This window comes from Petromyzon marinus, chromosome 23 (genome assembly GCF_048934315.1).
Source record: "Petromyzon marinus isolate PM22_M1 ecotype Great Lakes invasive population chromosome 23, UKy_Petmar_22M1.pri1.0, whole genome shotgun sequence".
Lineage (NCBI taxonomy): Eukaryota > Metazoa > Chordata > Hyperoartia > Petromyzontiformes > Petromyzontidae > Petromyzon > Petromyzon marinus.
The window spans coordinates 3,218,851-3,236,690 of NC_133689.1; the positions used below are offsets into that span (position 1 = coordinate 3,218,851).

Consider the following 17,840-nt stretch of genomic DNA (forward strand, 5'->3'; position numbering starts at 1 on the left):
TGGCTGACTTGGCACGAGGGAGGCCTTCATCCAGCAATTCTGAATGGAAGCATCTGGAACGGCTTGCTGGGGTGACACGAACCAATTCATAATTTTCCTTACACAAATCGATTCTTATGAACACGCGGGCCACGAGTCCAAGCGTTTCAATTCATCGGTGAACAGGTGCATCGGTGAACAGGTGCATCGGTGAACAGGTGCATCGGTGAACAGGTGCATCGGTGAACAGATGCATCGGTGAGCAGGTGCATCGACGAGCAAATGCATCGGTGAACAGTTGCATCGGTGAACAGGTGAACAGGAGCATCGTCGAATAAATGCATCAGTGCACTGTTACAGCAAAAGCATTGCTCGCAGTGAGTAGCAGCGAGCAGCGTCTGGTACGGTGTGATGCAAGCAGGGAAAGGAATACAGGACCCCTCCCAATGGATGGCATAATCCAGCCATTACTTGACATTAATTACATGTCACGCTTAAGAGTGGCTACGCTTACCGTTAATTGGGTTTTAATTGAGTTAATCGCCTCTTCGGTTTAATGGGCTGCTGCTGCTGCTGCTACTGTTGCTTGTGCGCCATGCAAGCACATCATTCTTCTGCAGCTCGGGGAGTTTTTGCGAAAGCCCAGGAAGGGCAGGAGCAGCCAGCCACGGCGGAATTCTGACATACGCCACACGAGCTATATGCGATTGGACTCCTTAACAAGTGGTGGCTATCCTGCACGTGGTTGCCTGTAATCCGGCACTGTGAAGGCAGCGAGGAGTGGTGGATCACCGCACTAACGCCGTGAAACTCCCTTCCCCGCGGGTGGGCATCGGGAAGGTGCCGTGCCCTGGCTTGCCAAGAAGGCGGTACAGGTAATAAGTGGCCTCCATCCGTTCCATCTGCGTGAGCTAGCGTTACAGTTTCACACGTATGGGTTTTTTTTTTCCGGGTGCTCCCGCTTCCTCCCACATGTAAACACAGTGCTCATTAACCCTAAAATCTTTATCGGTACGCCTTGCGGGCTCCCACAAGGCCTTGCGGGCTCCCACAAGGCCTTGCGGGCTCCCACAAGGCCTTGCGGGCTCCCACAAGGCCTTGCGGGCTCCCACAAGGCCTTGCGGGAGGGCGTGGCACAATTTGGCACCAGCTATCACAGAGTGCGGTCATGTCGCTACGGTTCTCTGCGGCGAGTACAATGTCATTAAAAAATAATGGCGCTACACCTCTCTAAATAGAATGTATGCTGAACCGCTTGCGCGTTAAAAGATTGAGGGGTGAACGGGACACCCACCCTGCAACTTGCGGACATCTCGGAACGGGAAAAGGTTAATTGGGTGACAACACCTTCACATATGGAGGACCGCAGAGCTTGGAGGGGAATTTGCAGCCGGGTCAAAACGCCTGGCTGCTGCCTCTCCGCCCGTCCGTGGTTCTTCCTAATGGCACCTCTGAGTCGCCCTCTCTCTCTCTCTACGAGAGCGATGAGTGAACATTGTGTGCGGCAACTGCGGAGCGTTACCAGTTGAAATTACAATTATAAAAAAAACACTGCTAGTTATGACTAAACACACTATAAGAGCAAATGAAGAAGTTCAACAAAAACTTAGACGGGCAATCATTTACCGAGCAAGAATCTCTTGAGTAAGAACAGAATTGACCGTCGCTACTCACAACGCACGGACTCTGTGGACCAAATCCAAACTTGTTGAACTGGGTAGAAATAAAATTGAACACAATTGCTATCAGCGAGTTGAGACAGTAAGGTGAGGGTGGTGAGTATAGCAACAGATATTCCCAAACAATCGATGTGAACGTGTACCTGGGCTAAATAAAAGCCTAGTGATCGCTCCCGTACTTGTACACGGAGGAAAATAAACTTTTGTCCATGAACGTTAAGGCTAGTGCGAAATATATTCGGCCCCGCATATCCTAATGGCCACTGTTAAAACTTGCGGATCCATATTGTGAACGGTGCTCTAAAGATAGAAGAGCCTTCATCGATTTAAATGTTTTACTGGATTCATTCTCAAAGTCACAGGAAGTATCAGTGGTCCTCTTAAACGTGTCAAGTCAGGGCTACTCACATCGAGACAGCACGCATCATGGGGGGGGGGGGGAGATGTTATCGCCCTCGCCTGGTATGCAGGAGGTCGTAGATTCGATCCCGACCCTGACGCCTGTATATTTGGAGTTTGTGTGCTCTCCCTGTGGTCGTGTGGATTTTTGCTCCGGGTCTTCCGGTTTTTGCCCTCCACAGATTATTTTGCTGCTATATATTTCCACGTGATAAGCCGCTTCGTTGAGATTCTGAAAAAAGAGCTAATATATAGCTCAGTGGGCTTTACCTGGTGAATAAAAGAATATAGTAAAAATAACAAGAACTTCGGTATGACGTATATATGAATGTCTGGAACCAACGTGAAGCCAAATACCACGACCAAGTCACCAAAAATATCAACGATTGATTGACCCGAGCTGTGCTCATCCTCAGCCATGGTCACTCCACTGCTGGATGCAGGCCTCCTCCGTCCCAAGCCGTCGCCGCCGCCACATCTCACAATCCCACCGATGTTGAGAGCGCCCGTGTGACATTCCGCACACCAACCCATTCCATCGCTCAATCTAGCCGCTACGTTATTATTCTTGCCCAAACTTCCCTGCTCGCCGTGACGCACCCCCGGGCCAAGAAATGCACTCCATCTCGTCAAATATCGGACCCCCAAAAATGACGACGAATGTTTCGCCACCGCCATTAGGTATACCCTCTCTATCCGTGCACCGGCGTGGATATTAAGAGGAATTATTGCAGTTCCAGAGGCCCGCATCGGGCTCAAATTGGATCGGCGCAAACTCTCGCGGGAAATGTGTGGATAATGCGAATGGACGCGCAGATTGTTTGGGTGCTCGTGGCTGTGCTGCACGTGGCCTGCAATCGGGCACTTTGCAGGAAGCGAGAGCTGAGGGGAATCACACACAAATGTTGTGCACCTCCGATTAGCACGGTTGGCTACGTATGGTGTTTAAGAAGTTCAACAGGCATACGTAAGTACGTACAAAACTGCCTTCAACATGGGAGTCCATTAGGTTTACATGCTCTGGCTCGCCAGGAGAAGGCGGAAAAGCAATAATGTGGACTCCGTCTGTTCGAGATCGAGTGTTGTCCCCTCGCACCGGCTCACCGCGTGGCTGCTGTATTCCCCGCTCGTCTGTGGCTCCTCTTCACGCCTCCTGGGTCGATCTCCCCCTCCGAGAACGAGCGAATACTGTGCGGCACATTACAAGGTGAAATGATTATGATTATTAGAAAAGCAAGGTCTTTCGTTAAATTTGAGGGTGCAGATCACTATGAACATCAGGCCAAAGGGGTTTAAATGTATATTCTTTTGTACTCCTACGATTGTGCATTCACAAAGCGCAATACGTAAAGACGAGAATGTCTGTCACACCTACAAATTATTATTATTGTTCAACTGATGTAACATAGAGCGTGATAAATATAAAAGCAGGCGATTAAAGTTGCATGCCAGTCAGCTGATAGCACATACTGCAATGTCAAGTGCTCTACCCATGGAGGGAATGGATTATTCATGCTTTCATTTACTTTCGGCATTCACCTCCACGCACCTGGTCGCACCCGGATCCCTTTCGCGTTATCACGTTGCGGCTTTCATGAATATTGGATTCTTAAATGCGCAACACATTTTTTTTGCGTGACCACCACTCCCCCCCGTCCCAGGTTGAGCTGTCTGCTCGTGTAGTGATGCACTTTAGAGACACTATAGAAGGAGGCACTCTGTTTATTATAGCCTTCGCAGGCACAGGGAATACTACAATCGGGTCAGGACAGCAACAGGCTGCCTGACGCACAACGCTGAAGACGAGGGTAGAGACGGTCTTCCAGATGATGGCGAAGACTTCACGAGCTCCAGGGGTCAACTCCAACAACTGCCCCGAGTCCTCTCCACGGTCCCCCTTTTATCCCCCCAGCGCAGCCCCGCCCCGCCTTGGCTACGCCCCCCTTCCAGAACCCCCTCGAAGGTTCCCGGCTTTCTCCCCTGCCCCTCCGTCACCTCTCCCCACATCCCTTCCTCCTGCCTACCCCATCACCCGCTGGCCGACAGGGTTGCTATGGCAGCCGAGTCCCTTCTTGCCAGCAGCCAGTGCTACACGCCATAGTGACCCATTCCATGTCACTCCAAAAGCACTATTCATTCTTGGCGACGATGATTTCGCTTGTGGGCATCAAGCGATACCCGGCCTGAGATCACACAGATTTCGCGGCGTCTTTCTGCCTTCCGAGGCTCCGACGTGCGGATTTCCGTCGGCGGAATGCTACGCACGAGGGGCTGCAACTATACGTACCCCCCACCCCCCCTCAAGGCCGCGAGGAGTTCAAATTTTTAGTTTTTTACTTTTACAAGGCGTCACAAAACATAATAATTATGTACACAAAGAAGCAATTCAAGAGCTGGAATTGTAGTTGACTTGCGTCGCAAGCACAATCATCATCTTATACCCCCCCCCCATCCCATTGCGACTCGCAACTCTCTCCTTTGCGGCTTTAACACATTCCTCTCCTCCAAATTGTAGACGAATCAAATCGCCACCGACAGCCTCCCGCGCCAACATCACTCAACGGCACGTGCCACCAAACTTGAGATGGAATACAGCTGAGTTAATGTGACGTTAGTGACGCCACTTCCTGATTCGGATCAATCCGAAACATTTTTCTTAGGATCGTCCAAATTATCACATCTAGATTAATCCCAAAAAAATATTAATCTGGAGCCACATCCTCCATATACAAATATACACTCACCCGTGCTACCCCAGTCATACACACGTTGCCCACTATTCTGCGCAGTGTTTGGAGATGCGGTTGTCAGCTTAACATGTAGGCTTTCGCGTCCAATATGATCAATAAGAGGTTTTTTTGGGATAGATCGCGTAAAATACAAGTGTCGTTAAGCCCGCCACCACCCGACACACCCAATTATTAAGGTTTGTCACGTAAACAAAGCATGCCAATTCGTGACTTGTTCAGCACACCGGTGTGTTGGAGAGTGAACTGTAAATGAATTGTAAATGTTGTGGGTTCACTCTCAGTGTGCTGAACTAGTAACAAATTAGCATGTTTTGTTCATGTGACAAACCTTACTAGTTGGCTGTGTCGGGTGGTGGTGGGTTTAACTACACATTTATATTGACACGGTCTCACCCAAGAAACCCTCTTATGGAGATGCAGTCGGGGTTTGTACACTACACAAACCCAAACTGTACTGCAATGTTACTCACTGGGCCAGATTCGCAGCATTGACAAAGCGATGCACACGGACTTGCAGCCATCATCTGCGATTAATACCAGTACCGGTCGTCAATTTTTTTAATGCTAAAAATCTGACAGCAACAAGCCCCACACTGAACCATTCGCTAACGACGCGTGAATATCGAGGCCACTGTTGCATATCTGTTGTGTTAATATCTCAGCAGAGTTAAGGTGCCAGGATAGATGGGGCCAGTGACACGGGACGTCGCGTTGGGGACAGGAGGTAATGCTGCCGGCTTATTGTTGAGTGATAAAAAAAATATATATATACACGTGCCGGCAACTGCTCAGACGTAATGAAGCGTCTTGTGTACATGTTTAGCACCGCCGGCATCATCACACATCTTTTATGCCTTAGGATCCAAAGACCCCGCTATGTACTCCATCTCGGAAGCTAAGCAAGTGTGTATGTATAGAGTCTGGTCAGCGCTTCGAGATTTCGTTACTGCCGTGCAAAGGGCGGGTTGTTGTTGTTATTAAAGGTCGGGTTGTTGTTGTTATAGGCTGCCGAGGAGAGCGCAGAGCAATCCATTGTACTGCACTGACCTATGTTTCCACCTGCACGCTAGCCGGCTTCACAGAGCCACGACGGGTGAGTGTGGTGAAGTATGTTCCAACATAACACTCGCAAGGGTGGTGTGGAGGGACCTCAATCCAGCAGTTGATTTGACAAAACGAGAGCCTTTCATGCATACACGAATCCCAATTTGAACAAATGGTATCTGGATACCAGTCAACCCCTTATCATTGCCCCTACCTTATTACAGACCAATTCAGACCTTATTGGTCACCCCCGTGTGCCCCTTGTAAATCTCAACGTTCATCCCACAAAGTCCCATCACAAGGGAGAGAAACACAAATACATTTTTGTGCCCGTATTGAAACGGCTGTGCGCCATATGGACCTGAAAACTCAATTTGCCTGTACAGGAATAGGGGGTAACACCTGGTATCTGGTTAAATTAAAACAAATCAAATTAATCTGAGAATCCCCTCAAACGTGGTTACGCGCCCTTAAAATAGCTCAATCACAGCGCCCCCCCCCCCCCCACACATTGCTTAGAGATTGACCATACTTCACCACGCTGGTCAGTGCGAGTTGATGTTTGGGGGGGGGGGGGCAGAATGATCACGCGGGGTACACTTATCAAGGCCAGGACCGGCTCAGATCAATTGAATTCGCCCCGTTCGTGTTTGCAGTGCGCTAACCATTGCGCCACCGCTCCGCGTGCACTGCAACCACGGCAGTACAGTGTCAATGTAGTCATTCGCCAATCCATTGCTGGATGAATTAAGGCCTCACCCCCCCCCCCCCCCACGTCTCGTCGACCGTGTAGATTATTTGACCTTATTTGACCATACTTCACCGCGCTGGCAGCTGCGAATTGAGCTGGTGCTGAACGGGGCCTAGTACCGGCTCGCTCAATCACCAGCCCGGGCACTGATGGTTTATAGCCGTGGGCGGGAATCGAACTCGGCGCACGAACCCCACAAAGCAGACAGAACAAGAGGACACAACGCACGCACGCACGCAGACAGGCGGGCGTCATATCAGCAATGAAAGTGTTGCAAGTCCCACGCGTTCGTCGAACCGGGCAACAGACACGCAGAAGCGCACGCCTCGTACCCCCTCGCACGTCCCCCGTCTGCCAAAGTGGCGCAGTCCAAGCATAGCGGGCGGGGCGACGTCACCGGAGCGAACCAAGTGCGGGCTGGTGGGGAGGGGGGGTGTTGCCGAGTTGCGAACCGCGCCTCTCGTAACGCGACACATTACGATACAAAGAAAAACTGAAATATTCCACGATTATCGCGATATCAATTCCCACCGCGCCCTAACTCTTGCACAGTAAGTTTGCATTTCACATTTTAACACGAACAAATATTTACGCAAAGACCGATTTAATTATTCAATTCCCACGGTCTTACGCTGCGGTTGACTGTCGAGTTCAAATCGTGGATCGAGGGTGCTTGGCTCGGCCCATCATCTCTCCGGGGTCACTAAAATTGGTACCGCGTTGTTGTGACATCAACAGTGGAATTTCTAACACTGGATATGGGGGGCCTGGAACATGGATACGACCATCGCCTCGGTACTAACTTGAACAGAAAATTCCATGAATGTTGTTTGACTGTCAAGAAAGCGTTTCTCCGTCGTTGCGTTTGTATGATAAGTGGCGTGGGATGGGTTAATGCGGATAGAGGCTAAATTGTTGTTGTATGTATCTATGTAGGCGTTTTTTTGTGTCGATGTCTGGGAGTGGGGTGGGTGGGGGGTGTATGGGTTCACGCTCAGGCTTGGATGGTGGTGGGTTTTACGGGTGGATGGAGGAGGGGAGCTTGTGCATTCACGAGGGTCAGGGGATAATGAAAAACGAGACACAATAGGCACGGGCACAAAAGCATCGCCCAGCCAAAGCGGTCACGCAATTAACATAATTGCAATAATTAATGTCCATCATTTTCCATCCCTATTCATCATAAAAGCCCCTTCTTTCTTCTTCTTATTCTTCTTCTTCTTGTTCTTCATCATTTTACACAGCTGCTGGCACAAGACTCGCGAGTCGCGTGGACACTCCTCCAATACACTTTGCACGCAACCGCCGCAAAATGCACCGGGAGCACATCGAGATGCATTTGGCCCTCGCGAGGAAGCCATCGGTGGCCACAGCTGTTGTTGTGGTTGTAATCCACATATGGCTCATGTGGACATTGGAAATTGGGTTTTGGCGGTGGAAATTTGCCAGAATTTAGCAAAAATCACACCACGTGGGCTCCTTTAATGTCCCATTCGCAGGCTATCTCTGTGCACTTTTGTGGTTATTGGCAGAATTGTTTTTCTTTCTGGGGCGAATGTAGAGAAATCACACAATCGTGGCTGTTGTTGTTTGCAAAATGACCCAGGTTAAGAATAGCACGAGACGAATCACATGGCGTCGTTGTGGAGATCGCGAGTAAATAAATAAATAAACAGGCACAAACGCCTCCGTTCCCATGTGTGTCCCTGCACATGAAAAACTCAAGAATACAATCGTTTTTTACGCATCCTAGCATCCGGACGGTTCTCCTTCTAGAAGTGCGTGCGTCTTTTCCAAGCAAGCCCTTCCCTCTGCCCACAATTCACTGAATGTTGCGACCAACCGCGATGATGAGCGCGGTTGGCTACGTACGGTGCGAAGGAAGTTCAACATACGTGCAACATACGTGGCTCGCAACATTGCCCAGACTCTGCTTGTAGGGCATTGAATCGATGGCGCTGACGAGGCCGTGCCGACGATGGGTTGCGTGAGAAACGAGCGTGGCATGCAAGTCGTGACGCCCGCCTATTCATTCGTTTGAGAACAAATTGACGACTCCTCGTGGCTGTGATGGTGACGAGCACGTGTGATCCAGCGGCTTGGAGGCGAAGGTTGGTGGATCACGCAGTGTGGGGGGGGGGGGGGTTGTGAATCTCCCAAATCCGCTGGGCTGCGAGGTGGCCAGTCGATGGCGGTACAGCCAAGTAAATTCTTAAAAACTGCGATTTCCTCCCACACGGAGCCACACACACTTGTGGCATAGCTGTAGGCCAAATCTACCAATGTAACAGCAACCTCCTGAAAAGAGTCTTGAATAAATGAACTACGTTTCACTATGATATACCGTAAGTACACACATTGTAATTCCGTACAACAAAAATTGTGTGTGATTACAGTGAGGGAAAAAAAGTATTTGATCCCCTGCTGATTTTGTACGTTTGCCCAATGACAAAGAAATGATCAGTCTCAAATTTTAATGGTAGGGTTATTTGAACAGTGAGAGACAGAATAACAACAACAAAATTCGGAAAAACGCATGTCAAAAATGTTATAAATTAATTTGCATTTTAATGTGGGAAATAAGTATTTGACCCCCTCTCAATAAGAAAGATTTCTGGCTCCCAGTGGGCAAACGTACAAAATCAGCAGGGGATCAAACACTTTTTTCCCTCACTGTATAAGAAATTCACTTATTGTAGGGATGCTTTCCAAATTGTCAGATGAATAACAAGAAATCAGGCCGAAATACAAAATTTTGAACAAATCCAAAATGTCGTGATTTTGGAATATTCTGAAAAGGGCAGCGACCACAACTAATGACATCACTATCGCTGTTTTCCTGCCAAAAAAATGCATCACGTGGCGTTGAAATCGGCTCGCCGGGTTCGTAGTATAGTGCGATAACTGGTGCGCCACCGCTCCCCACAATCACCAAGCGATACACACTCACGTGCAGAGCCTTCCTATGATTTTTTTTAAATGTACAAAATTTGCAATTCAGGATTGTGCGTTAAATATTAAAACGATTGTATTAAATAGACCCTTTGTGTTTGCAGGATTACTGATTACATTGTGCACGCTTTATTGACTGTAAATTGACAATTCAATAAATTATGCAGCTTTCCATCATTTCAGTCAAATGATAACGAATATCTGGCGTTAATGCGTTCAGCAACATACACGCGCCTCGGCACAGACGACCAAACGCTCGCACAATTCCAATTTAACAACCCCCCCCCCAAATGTTTTAGATGCGATAGGGCAATTCCCCCCCCCACACACAAACACAAAACTGTCATCTGCATCATTGTTGCGAGCGGGCATTGTGCGACACTGCATAATGCTTGGCTCATGCTTGCCTGCGAAGCTATTTCTGGCTTCCAAGAGTGGCGAACGAATTGCAGAAAATGCATTAAACCTCCTTTAAGCGCAGCAGCGAAGTAAATTGTACTTATTTATTTAGCCGTGCGCCTTCAAGACCCCCTATTTTGGAGCAAAGCAAACGTTGGAAAGCTCCCGTGCAATTCGGTCATCGATGGTTGTTGTTAAGGCCGTAATTATAATATCTATTAGGGACACCCCCCAACCCCCCAATATTCAAATATGCTCAAAATGTCCCCCCAATATATTGTTATAAAATATATTTCTGTTGATATGGTTATGGTTGTACTTTATAAAGCCCTAATCTCTGCCATTGCATACAATGAAACAAGAAAAGGTAAAAAAAGAAAAACAGAGCAATGTAATACAATACACTCTTAGACATTATTGTTCAAAATCAATAAAAAGTCAATCCCATGTGTTAGTGATTTTTTTTTATATTTTAGGCAGGGGAGGACCCCCAAACCCCCTGGAAGATTTGGTCCCCCCCCATGTTGACTCCATGGCTACAGCCTTGGTTGTTGTCATCTGTGAGAGAGAAAAAAAGAGCTTTAGAGCTCATCGGATTCCTCAAAGGATAAATACATATCCTGATTTGGGGGGGGGGGGGGCTGGGTACTGATGAGGAGATCCATGTTGAGGCTGACCTCCTTCCCCCCCCCTCGTTCCCCTCCCCCCGCCCCCACCCCCGCACTCCCTCAATGTATCGTGAGCTTTTGTTCAGTTAAATAAAACGACAATGATGTTTCATTGGGACGCGATCCAGAGACAATTGCGTTCGGCAGCCTTGGCTTGCAAATGTGTTCGGCGGTGGCTCGGTACAAAAAGACAAAGATATCCCGCATAGCCTTAACAGACCGATCGGGCAAGTGCTGTTGGCGAGTAGCGCCGATGAAGGCCGGCAAGGCGCACGAAGGGGTGGGTGGCCAATACCACGCCTGCCTGGTCGCCTTTGTCTCCTCACTGCCGATGTTTACCGCACCAGGTACTTGTTCGAGGCTGAGTCGACCTAGGGGAGGCCCAAGACCGGCTTAGATTTTCGTGACTTGTGTTGGCAGTGAACGGGAATCGAACTCGGGTGGCTGGTTCGTAGCGCCGCGCGCTATCCGCTACACTACCGCTCCCCACAACTTTAGCAAACCCAGGCTGACCAGCATGGGTAAGTATAGTCAACCTATGGCTGATACGGCATAGGAAAGTCTTCATCCAAGAGAGGATTGACACAACGTTATAAGTTGAGATTATTGAACAGCAGGTTTGTTTGAAAGATTCTTAACATCACAAAAAGTCAATAAAATAGGCTCTGTGATCATTTTTTCTTTCGTCCACATTATGTCAATGGCGTCACGTGACCCCTGCAACCACTAGTGGCCGCTACATGCACCAGGTTATTCAATAAATGTGTTGGACGTGAATGGAATCCGCCAACCTCGTTCGAAGACGATCGATGTACACCGCTCGTTGGTAATGATTGTTATTAATCAGCGCAATCAAACGATGCAATTAAAACTCTGATCTTCTGAGATCGCGGGCAATTAATGAACGCGAGCTGTCCAATCAGACTTGACTGATCAGCCTTCGAACCACAAACATTATTCCGCCCTTGCAAAAGTAAACTTCTAAAGTGTCTCTAATTAAGCCGCGCTGCGTGTGATGAAGTGCCGATGGTCTCTTTTACTTGCACCTGCAACAAAGGACAAAGATCCCATCCCCCGGTATAGCCTCAACAGACTGTAGGGCCAAGTTATGTGTGTGAGCAGCACCTACGAATGGCGGCAAGGTACACGAGGTACTCGGTGAGGCTTTCCCGAACAACCAAATTGAATTATTGTTCATTTGTGATTTTGCTTGACAAGAGCGTAACGTTTTAAAAAAATCTAAATATGACATTTTGATTACAGGTTTGTTCATACATAGTGCAATAACAACACGCATGTGTTAACCGTTTAAATGTTCGAATGCTGCAATTATTTTTAAATGCGAGTTTTCGTCATTTTTATTTTCGTTTGCAACCGGCAGAATTCCCCCTCCCCACTCCCTACATTTAAACGTATTCGGCAAAAGGCGCAGCCCTGCAACTGCTTTTCACACCCCACCGCTGGCAGAAGATCATCTCCGAGATAAAGGAGCTCTGGAGGGCTCCATGGCGAGCGTTGTTTGGCCCGCTCTTTTCCACGTCGGCCAGGAGTCTTTGGAGGATGTAGGAGTACCCACATTTCATACGCACCGCACGCGACCTGCCGATTGGCGGCTAACCCGCGGCGTATCGATTCGCGCTGCTGCTGGGTGGAATAAAGGCGTGGGCTATTCGTTGTTCCATCTGCCGCGCCGGCAGAAAGGGAATGGAACCGGCAAAATTGCATTACCCAGTGTGAATGGCAATTGTACGATGTATTTTTCTTTTTTTCATATATATGTTTTGAAAAAAAAAAACCCACAACATACCCTGTAATTGTGGAATGTCTTGGTTGTTGACTGCCAGCCGCGTCACCCTTAACTAAGAGCGTTTTGGCTCAATGGGCTTCGCTCGGGAAATCAACTCATTCTGATGCTGACCAATTTCAGCACGGCGGCTTCGCAATGCCTGTGCAGCAGCCGCGTGTTTATTTATACCCTGCAAGGCTGCGAGTGCAAAACAGAAGTCTGCTCTCGACTGGCTCGCGATAGGATAACACCATTCGCAGCCCCGCCAGCGCCACCACCACCAGCAGCACCACCAGCAGCAGCACCACCACCAGCACCACCACCAGCACCACCACCAGCACCACCACCAGCACCAGCACCACCGCCAGCGGAACCACCATGGGGGGTGGCTTCACCACACTTTTCCGCGATGGTAAATAAATGCGTGATTTGGTGCTTCTGCATTGGTGGCAGGGGCGCACAATCAACAAAAGTCAACGCACGCGTCCAACAACACTGTAGCTTTTAAGAGCATTTTTTTTCAACAATAGGTGACGTTTCGGGTAATGGCCCTTCTTCAGCGCACGCTGGTGGACGGGGGGAGGGAGGGGGCGAGGATGGGTTCAGGTGATACTCGTTACCGACGTGAGCCATCACGGTGGCAGAATCTCCCCCTTCCCCCCCAACCATTGCATTCAAACCGGTCCTGCCGTCCCAGCTCCGCATACATACGCCGCACTTCTTTCGCACCGTACGTAGCCAACTGCGCTCATCGGAGGTGCGGGGGAAAGACAACAAACTTGGCACAAAAAAGCAGTTCTCCAGAAATTACGTTTCAACCTAGATGATTTAAAAGTGTACAAACTCCAGTGGCTTCCTAATTTCGGAAGGAAGAGCGTTCCAGACGGCGCAGAAGCGCATCTGAAAGCGCCGCGCGATGATGCGGTGACCGCCGTCTTTGTTCGATGGCCTCGCCAAAAGCCGCTGCTGGCAGGATGACCGAAGTTCGTGTGGTTGATGGTTTACGCTCCTCGACGAGATCATCATTGCGTTTTTTTTTTTTTGCGGCACGAGCGTAGCCAACTGTGCTCCCCAGAGGTGCCCCGCACGAATAGCGGAGCCGCTATTCGTGCGGGGCACCAATCCCCCCGGCGCGGAAGTCATCGCAGCCCAGCGGCAGGTGCCCACGAAGTGAACAAATCCAATTGATGGATTCTCATTAACCCGAGATTGCATTCGGGGCCAAATTGGGAGTGGCTTTAATGACTCGCGCCGGTGCTTCCACCGCTGCGCTGTAATGATGATGTCTCGACCCGCTTCGTGGAACGCACACGGTGTGCATATTCTTGTTGCAGAGCGAGCCGCGTGCTCGATCCACTGCTACATGGACACGCCACCGTGGCGCTGGATGGCCTGGCGAAGGGCGATTGCGCTCGCCCGCTGATGTTAGCTGGAGGGGACCCGAAGACCCGGGACAGCAGGAGTCGAAAAGGGTTTCGCGGAGAAAAGTGCCGCTGAGCTCTGCACCCTGCACCAACACCGCGCGAGTTGTCGCTGACCGCCTGACGTCGCGAGGCCTTCGGGCCTGTGCGGAGCAGCGGCGCTGGAACAAAGACGCCCACTGTGCACAGATCCTGTTGGTGTGAGTGCCGTTACTCCAACATTGTCAGCAGCTGCCGCAATGGCAATATCATCATTGTATTTGCCACCGAAAAACAACACTTACTAATGTTTATCATGTATACACACACACTCAGGAGTGTCTTTGCACATATGCTACGATAATATTATTAACCCCCCCCCCCCCCACACACATTAATACCGTTTACACGATGGGATTCTCCAATTCTCCACAACAAACAAACGCCACCCGAATCGGCGACACAGCGGAGGCGCCGTCACCGACGGTCGACTCGCGAATCAAACGGGAGGACACTGGCGAAGCGAGCCGCTGACGCTAATGTGATGTGTGTGTGTGTCCCAGCAGCATTCATCCTCGGCAACACACACACACACGCGCGCGCAACAAAGAGATATGCGGATTAAGCAAGCGTCGCCCGTTCAGATTAGCGGTCACCATCTCTCTCTCTCCTGCCTGGTGTATCCCCTGGGGAGAGTGAGCTCCTAATGAGCACCGTTATTGTGACTGACGTGCAGATTCCATCCCCCCCCCCGATATCATTGTGGTTATTTTAAGCCGTACGATTATTAATAAAATTAATGGTATTATCCCTACCGCCCCCCCCCCCCCAGTGAACCTTCAGTGTTTGCATCTGCTTGGAGAGAGACAAAGGCGGTGTTCTGATTGTGCCCGCGTCTGTATCTTTGCGCTGGTGCTCGCTAAAAGCGCTTGCCCCCGACAGTCTTTTAAGGCTGTACGGGGGCTCTTTGTCTTTGTGGTTTTTTTTGTCTTTGCTGGTCAGCCACTAAGTGTCTCTCTTTTGTCTCTCCCCTCTCTCGCTCTCTCCCTGCGCCACACACACCTTGCTGTCACGAGCTCAATTACAGCGGCAAGTCTGGCAATGCTAATGAACCTCTCCGTCCCAATTTATGAATTTTAATTTAATCTTGTTTCCTATATTTACATACATTCCGGGTTTGTTTTCGTTTGATTCGTTTTCTTGGCCGCGGGGTTGTGAATAGCCTTGATTTTGACGACGCGCGCGTTTTCAGCCTGTAGCTGTTGCGATCACAAACGCACACGCGCGCGCGTGCGTGCGTGTGTGCGTTTGTGTCTTTGTCTCAGAATCAGAATATTTATTTATACTGGAGGAATCCGATGAGCTATGAAGTTTCCTTTTTTCACGGATGCCCAGTCGGGAACGGGTAAATAATGTTACAAAAACAAAAAACACGACAGGGGTGAGTTGAGCCGAATCGTGAGACTCGTGTCATAACGGAACTGACGAAGCGGAGTGTGTGTGTCTGTGTGGTGTGTGTGTGGTGTGTGTGTCTGTGTGGTGTGTGTCTGTGTGTCTCTGTGGTGTGTGTGTGGTGTGTGTCTGTGTGGTGTGTGTCTGTGTGTCTGTGTGGTATGTGTCTGTCCGGCAAAACAACCCCCTACCTCCTCGCGGTGCCGGACGGGCAACTCTGTCGTGGACAGTGCTGTGGGGGGAGTTCCAATTTTGATTGGCTCCTCCCCTCATGGCATATGTGTCCACCACAGGGGCTAAACGGGGGCTCTGGACGGGTGCGAGGGGCTGGTAACCCCTCCACCTTCAATTAATTACCACAAAACCACGAATTAAAGTGAAATATGTAACAACTAAGCTTGTGCCGGAGGCCCCGGGGGGCCAGGCGTCTATGACGTCTCCTGGCCAAACCCCAATTGGCGGAGCCAGGAGATTGAATACCTACCCTCGGGGCTACTCCAGAAACAACGAAAAGCCACTACGGGTGGCCACGTGGAATGTTCGAACGCTCACTGCAGAGGAGAGGCTGCCACTCCTCTGTCGGGAGCTGGACCGGTACCGCCTGGATCTATGCGGCATTCAGGAGGTCCGGTGGACCGGCTCTGGCTCCTGCCACCATGAGGGGTGGACAGTCCTCTACTCGGGGCAGCAGACTGCCAAACAACAGGGTGTGGGTCTTCTTTTGAACAAAAGAATGAAGGGGGCGTGGGAGCGTGGCGGTGAGGTGTGGGAAGCTGTAAGCCCCAGGCTACTTTGGGCTCGCCTTCCCATCAACCGGAGGCGAGGAATGGTGGTCGTGGTTACTTATGCCCCCACCGAAGATGAACATCCGTGGAGGGATGCAGGCAAAGCCGATGAGTCAGATGCCTTCTATGACCTCCTGTCACAGGTGCTGGCTAAAGTGGCCCCTCGGGATAGAGTCATCATGTTGGGTGACTTCAATGCCCGAGTTGGTCATGATACTGGCACCTGGTCTGGAGTGATTGGAGGGCATGGGCCAGATCAGCTCAATAACAATGGTAGGAGGCTGCTAGATTTTTGTGCAGCCCATGGGCTTGTAATTACCAACACGCTGTTCCGGCATCGGCGCATCCACACAACATCATGGATGCATGCCGGGTCCAAGCAAGAACATCTGCTGGACTACATAGTGACGGACCAGCGAATGCGAGCCCATGTCCTTGACACCAGGACCTACCGTGGAGCTGATCTGCCCTCTGACCATCGACTAGTCATCTGTAAGATGCGCCTGCCATTCTTCCACTCCGGTGGTGGGTGTACACCCAGGACCCCATTCCAACCTAAAGTGGCCTGGTCTCAGTTATCTGATGAAAGTTGCAAGCGAGAATTTCATCATCGCTTGCGGCTGGGATTGGCATCGTCCCCGACTCCTCCTGATGTCGAGGGTAAATGGGCGAGGTTTAGGACTGTGACTCATGCAGCTGCAATGGCTGCTTTGGGTACGCGGTCCAGACCTCCCCAGACACCCTGGATGACAGAGGAGTTGTTCAGGATGGTTGAGAAAAAGCGACAGGCCCACTGTCATCGGCTACAGAATCCCACGTCAGAGAATGAGGAGGCTTACCGCAGCCTTCGCTCGGAGGTTCGGAGAGCCGTGAGGCGCTGCAAGGATGGGTGGTGGTCGCGGGTTGCTGAGGAGATGGAGTCTGCCTCAGTGGCCCGTGATCACAAATCGCTATTTAACTCCATCAAAAAAGTAACCTGCAGCGCCACACCTATTACCATCATTAGGGGAAAAAACGGTGATCCAATTTCCGACCCCCAGGAACAGGTTCGCAGATTTGCTGAGCATTTCTGTGAGGTCCTGGGGGAGGGAAAATCCCACAGCCAGGAAAACATCGTGGCACAAAGTGAGGATGACCCTGCTGAGGCTGCGGTGCCTCAAATATTGGATGAAGTCACCCCCTGTGAGTGGCTGGCTGAGGTGCCATCTGCTGAGGAAGTATTGAAGGCGATCCGGAGTCTGAGACCAGGAAAGGCAGCGGGCAGAGATGATCTCCCAAGCGAAATGCTGAGGGAGGGTGGCGTTTGTGCACAGACTGCCCTATATGACATCATAACAACAGTCTGGACCACTGGACGGGTTCCGCAGGATTGGAAGGATGCCCTGGTGGTCCCCCTTTTTAAGAAGGGGGACCGCACAGACTGTAACAACTACAGGGGCATCTCACTCCTCAGTGTGCCGGGAAAGGTCCTGGCAAGGATTATTCAGCATCGCCTTGCCAGGCACGCTGAGGAGAGGCTTGCGGAGCCCCAATGCGGTTTCAGGAAAGGGCGGTCCTGCACAGATGCCATATTTTCTGTCCGTCTGCTACAGCAGAGGTGTAGGGAATTCCAACAAGACCTACATCTCTGCTTTATTGACCTGGTCAAGGCCTATGATACCATCAGTAGGCCTGGGCTCTGGGTCGTTCTTCGTGCTTTTGGAGTACCTGACCCTCTGCTCACGATCATTAAGGACCTTCATGATGGTGAGCGGGCCCGGGTAAAACTACGTGGCCGGGAGTCAGAGCCATTCCCT

The 17,840-nt window shown here is 50.3% G+C and overlaps 1 protein-coding gene across 4 annotated transcripts in view; it reads right to left on the reverse strand.

The window, feature by feature from the left end:
• DUSP23 (dual specificity phosphatase 23) overlaps window positions 1-17,840 on the reverse strand; it is an 87,749-nt gene that overhangs the window by 9,192 nt on the left and 60,717 nt on the right. For 2 of the 4 annotated variants that reach the window (XM_032959440.2, XM_032959442.2), the window contains exons 1-2: window positions 6,935-7,023; window positions 3,162-3,245 (exon numbers count right to left, since the gene is read on the reverse strand). The gene's annotated coding sequence lies outside the window, so the exon portion shown is untranslated. Of the gene's footprint in view, window positions 1-3,161; window positions 3,246-6,838; window positions 7,024-17,840 lie in introns of those variants that run through there. The other 2 variants (XM_032959441.2, XM_076068960.1) reach the window with 2 other exon arrangements.